Below are 5,710 nucleotides of genomic sequence, written 5' to 3'. Positions count from 1 at the left end.
CTGCGCTCCCAGGCCCAGCCCCCGGCGGGCACCCCTCCCCCTCCCACAGTCTCCAGGCTGGCTGGGTCCCAACAGCAGCGCGCCCGGCTTTCTTGTCTGCCGGCCTTCATGCACCACCTGCACCTCACATGTTCTCAGGAAGGAGATCTCGGGAGACCTCACCTTTTCAGGAAGTGCTGCCTGGGATATAACTTGAAGCCATCCTGCTGCAGCACAAGCCATTCCTTTCCTTCCTGTTGTGACCTGCTAGGGGAATCTCAGGCACTCACCCCACTGGCTCTTGGACTGGGAGGCACCCCCACTGCTGGGGCTGCTTCCCACCTGTTTTCATGACAAAACCTAAAGGTCTCTGTTGGGCAGCGTGGCAATAAAGTCGTTCTGGGGACTGCTGGCTGCCAGGTCCCCAAAGCCCAGCTCTATGTGGGTCTGTCTGGGTCGCGGGATCGCGGGACTGTGGAGTGTGTGGGCACTGGGGCCCCAGGCTGGGGCAGAGGGCCCTGTCCTCAGCACCCTGGGGTGAGAAGGACTTAGCCAGTGCTTCCGAGCAGCCCGGTGTGGGGCAGCCGTGCGGGGTGGGGTGGCACGGGGGAGGCGACGCTGGGCACGCTGTCCTTCCTTTCCCAGCCGCCCCTGCCAGTGTCCCTGCGTTTACCCAGGCTGCTCCCTCCTCCAGATGACCTCTGCCCTTCTCATCCTGCTCTCCTCATTTCACCTCCTCCAGGCAGCCCTCCGCCCCTGGGTGGCACCTGCTCCAGTGTGACTGTCTCCTCACGGCCCTTCCTGGTTGCTGTCTGGTTTTCCGTCACCCTAGTGTCCCCGCACTCCATGCCATCACACAGCAGGGGCTCGCCGGGGCTCAGAGGGGCTGATGAAGCCCGTGAGTGCCAGGGGGCTCCCGCTCTCCCCAGTGGTGAGCCCCTAGGACGGTCCATTCGAGCTCCCGGGCCACCTGTGGCCCCTGCCCCACAGCCCGCCATGAGCCAGGCTGCCCAGGCCCCCGCCGGGAGAAGTGGGGGGGGTGACCCACGCCACCCCAGGTGTGCCAGCCTGGGCGTATAGGCGGGCAGGTGTGCCCATGGGCAGGGCAGGCCTGGGCCGGTGGGGGTGGCTCTCCAAGGCCCGTGGGCAGCCCTGTGCCTGGTTAGAAGCCCTGGCTGGGGCTGAAATGAGGTGTTTGGACCCCCAGCCAGTTCTCGGCCTGAACTTTAAGCCCTCCCGCAGGGCAGGCACGCCCAGGCCCAGGTCCCACCTCGTGAGCACGGCCGGATGTGCAGGGCCTCCCTCCAGCCGCACGCAGCCCCCGACCTGACCCTCCTTGCTGGGCGTGAGGATCCGTGGCAGCGGCCTCCCCCTGGGAGCCCCTAGCCTCAGCGCCTCTCTGACTGCCCTCGTGAGGACTTCTGCCTGTCGTCCGTCTCTCTGGCTCCTGGGTGGGGGCTCAGGATGGCTGGCCCAGCCTGAGCACATGTGCTCTGTAGACGTCGGGCAAAAGTGTGACCCCCGCGCTGGCCCTTGGCACTGGGTGCAGCCGGGCTCCTCAGCCTGGTTTCCAGGCCCGGCTGGCACTACCGCCACAGACTCCCGTCCTCGCCCAGCCCGGGTGTGCCCAGGCCTTGCACAGCCAGGTGACACCACATGAGCATGGCAGTTCGGGGAAGCCTTTGCTTCACCCTGATGAGGGCCCGTGAGGGGCGCCTGGGAGCCAGGAGCCCCCACTGTCTTGGGTGGGCTGGCACCCTCAGAGGGCCTGGTGGAGGCACAGGGGTGAGGCCACCTCTGGGATCATGCAGCTGAGCCCCCCGACGTCCTGGGTGCCCCTACACACAGCGGCTCTCCGAAGTGCCCACCCTCACTCCAGTCCCGAGGGACGGGGCAGAGCCATTGCCCACGGCCACGACACACTCAGCACTTCTCTCAGGCCCCCGGAGCCCAGATTGTGAAAGCCACAGGTGGCTCACATCACCCCACATGGCAGCACCCTCCCAGAGCAGGTGCCAACCTGCCAGTGCAGAAACGCCTACTTATCCCGAGTGTCCCATGGGGAGCGCTTGCCGAGCTGGCTCTTGCCCAAGTGGGTCACTGATGTAGCTCGGTGGAGCCAGCTCAGGGTGACAGGGACTGGGGGAGTGCCTTTGGCAGTGGTCAGAGGGGCAGCTCCCCGAAAGGCGGGCGCTGGCCCCACCCTCAGGCCCGTCCACATACATGTGGGATGCAGAGCCCTAGGACAGCTCCTGGGCTGCGCCAGTGTCTCAGACAGCTGTGAAAAGTCACGGGCACATGTCTGGAAACTCCTCCAGGGGCCATTCTGTGCCCCTCTGGAAGAGGCCAGCCTGGCCCTGAGGAAGTGAGCTCCTCTGAGAGTCCCGAGAAGCAACAGGGGCACGTGGCCGGCGCCTGGGTCCCCGCGGCACTGCGCTGGGAGACCCACCCTGGGCCTCCCGCTCCTTAGTGTGAGATGGAACAGCCAGGACAGATGACAGTTTTGGACACTCACATTCTGCCACGTGTTGGCTCTTTTTGTTCTCACTCTGCCCCCGAGGAGGGCACGGGGGCATCATCCCTTCCATTTTATAGCCAAAGAAACTAAGGCACGGAGCGGCCCAGTCCTGTGCCCAGGGTTACACTGGTGCTGGCAGAGCTGGGCTATAAATCTGCCTCCCTTGCTAGAGCGGGCGGCTGGTGAGACACAGGAACAAGGCACGGCCAGGCTGGTTTCGGGGCAACAAGATTCCCCCGGCCCGGCGCTGCTCACACCTGGCAATTTCTCCCTGGGGGCGGCCGCGGCTCCCACGGCCCATCCAGAATCAGCCCATTGCAGGGTTATCTCTGGGAAACATCCCCCCTTCCGCCCTTCATTGCAGCCGCTGCCTGTTTCCCAGCGTCTTCTATCCTGAGATCAGACTCCCCAGTCGAGTGCCCTCTGGGGCACCCCATTCCCAGCTGTAGATAACCAGACTTCTCTGGCATGCGAGGAAGTTCCCCTTCTGGTCACACCTCAATATTTCCTGCTGGGAGGCACGGGTGTTCGTACCTGTCACGTCCTTCTCCCCCGTCATCAGTCCCCCCTGAAGCTGGAGATGGAGAGCTGGCTTGGCTGGGCGAGGGGAGCCCACCCGGGCCGGGTGTGTAGGGAGGGGTTGCTCCGGGCTGGGCTGGGCCAGGGCTTAGAGTTGAGGACAGGAGAGGTGGATTCACCCAGCCCACGCAGTGGTGCCGTGGCGTGGGGGAGACTCCCAAGCTCCTCTTGTGGGTCATAAGCCTCTGTGTCCCCCATTCTGCCTCACCCCCACCCGTAGCCCCTCTGACTCCACAACACAGACCCCAGACTGAGCAGACCCGTAGGCGTGCAGTCCCGTCCCCAGCAGGACTGTGCAAGCTCTGTGAAGTCACCGTGCTTCCCTGAGCCTCAGTGCAAATGGAAATACTCAAACCTTTACAGGTACACTGCACACAGCATGTGTGAAAATGTCTGGGGGTCCGTCACAATTTGGAAGCTGCGTCCTGGCCCAGGGCCAACCTGTGACTCCTGAGCAGCTGGTCTTCCGCTGTCTGGTGGCCAGGTGCGGCCACTCTGCGCGGGAGTGAATTACGACCCCCCCTGCTGCCCAGCCCCGAGCAGTCACACCAGTGGCTCAAGACTGGGGCAAAGACTTTAGGGTGTCACCTCCCCCCAAATTCTATTTCCTAAAGCCGGAGCCCTCCCCACTGGCTCCCATGCCGGGCCGTGGGCAGCCCGGCTGAGTCCCTGGGAGGCGCCATTGGTCAGGCCCGGACACCTCCAGGTGACTAAGTGGGCAGGGCCGCTCCAGAGCACTTGGGGCTCTCCCGCGTGTTGGGGGGTGGGGGCAAAGTGCAGGCTCCTGCCTTGGGTGGGGCAGGGCACGGACCTCGCCCTGTGATCCTGTGTGGGGACAAGGGACAGCTATGGGACTCGCAGCGCCACTGCCCTCTCCACCTGCTGGGAGAGGCAGGGGTCTGAGAACCAGAACCCGCCAGGCGTGCTCCCCCCTCCAGTTTCACTTTCTCTTTCTGCCCTGCTCCCTGCCCCTCCCACAGAGCTCCCTTTGAAGTGAGAGGGGCGGGGTGGGTGTGCCCGGCGCAGGCCGGCTTCCCCCGGGAGCGAGCCGGGTCCCGAGCTCCCGTCTGGCCCTGGTCCTCCCTGCCCGTCCCCTCCTGGGCACCAGCCCGGCCAGTGTGGACCCTCGCCCCGCGCCGTGGGCCGGGCGCCCCCGGTCCCCGGCGAGACGGCTCGGGCGTGGCCAGGTGCGCCCAGGCTGCGCGCTGGAGGCGGGGGCGCCGGGCGGGGCGGGCGGCGGTGAGTCAGGGCCACCCCCGCGCGGGCGCGCCGAGCAGGTCCCAGGGCCGTGGCCGAGCCGCCGCGCGACCCGCGGACGGAGCCGCCCTGCCCGGAAGAACCGGTCGGGCCAGCGCGGCGCGGGCGCATTCCGGCGCCGGGGGAGGGCGGCCCCGCGGCTTAAAAGGCGCCGCCGCGCTGGCCGCCGCCGCACGGAGCGCAGCCGGCCCGGCACGCGGGGCCGCGGGACGAGGGGACGCCGCGCGGCGCGGCAGGGCTGGGCCCGGCGCTGCACGCTGCCTGCGCCCGCCGGGGCGTCCGGGACGGCGCGGAGGGCTACGGCCGGACGGCGACGGGGCGCAGGGCGACGCGGCGGTCCCGAGGGCGGCGGGGGCTTTTCTCTCCACGGCACGGCGAGCCGACGGTGTCACGGACTCGCGCGCTGGGTCCAGTGGTTCTTAACAGTTCAACAGTTCTGTAGCGCAATTGTGAAATGTTTAGGACCACTAGATCCGGCGGGCCTGGCGGCGGTGACAGCAACGGAACAGCGCGGTCCGGAGTCAGGGTCAGAGTCAGGGGTGCGCCGGGGGCCGGCTGAGAGGAGCCCACGACCCGGCTCCGTGCACCGCAGCGGCACCGCGCCCAGCACACCCGGGGGCCAGGGCTGGCCCGGTCTGCTGCGAGGCCTGGGAACCGAGCGCAGCAGGGAGGTGGCCGGGCGGGGCTGGGCCCAGCTCTGGGAACTGCCGGGGTGGGGGCGTGCTGGGTCGCCCACGCTCTGCTCCTGGCGCTTTGCCGGCCTGGAGACGCCACCCTCTTGGCCCCAGGGCCCTGGCCCTTCTCAAAACTCTGCCGAATTCCCTACCAGGACCTGGCGCTAGGACCCGCAGGGTTCAGGAGCCCTCCTTGCCCTGGGCTGGTGACAACCGGGCAGCCACACCTTCCCAGGAGAGCCGGGAATTGTACCTCCTCTCCGCTCCCTGGGCCCGTGGGGAGCTGTGTGGAGCTGGGGGTCCAGTGAGTGCGTTTGGAATGAATGAAGGACTCGGAGAAACAAACTGGTGTTGGCGGGAAGGTTGGAGGGCACACCCCAGGTGGTAGAGACAGGCCCAGATGTGGGGCCGGGGCGTCTGCCACCTTGGGCCGGAGCCTCCCTCTTGAGGCCTCAGGCTCCTCTGTTAAGTGGGTCTTGGTAGTATCCACTGGGGAGGTCTGGGCAGGAGTCCATGTCAAGCTCCAGGTGGCCTTGGGAGGGCTCAGCAAAGGGTCCTTCCGTAGGTGGCTTCTGCCTCTGGGCTGCCCGGAGACGCAGTGGCCCTGCCGGGAGCCTGCGGACCTGCTGGTACGACTGCACCCTCTGGATGGTAGGGTCCCCTCCAGTCCCCACCTCCTTGGCCCAGTGTTTAGGGAGCTGCC

This window comes from Propithecus coquereli, unplaced genomic scaffold, assembly GCF_000956105.1.
Source record: "Propithecus coquereli isolate 6110/MARCELLA unplaced genomic scaffold, Pcoq_1.0 Scaffold256, whole genome shotgun sequence".
Taxonomy (NCBI): Eukaryota; Metazoa; Chordata; class Mammalia; order Primates; family Indriidae; genus Propithecus; species Propithecus coquereli.
This window is presented reverse-complemented; position numbering follows the sequence as displayed.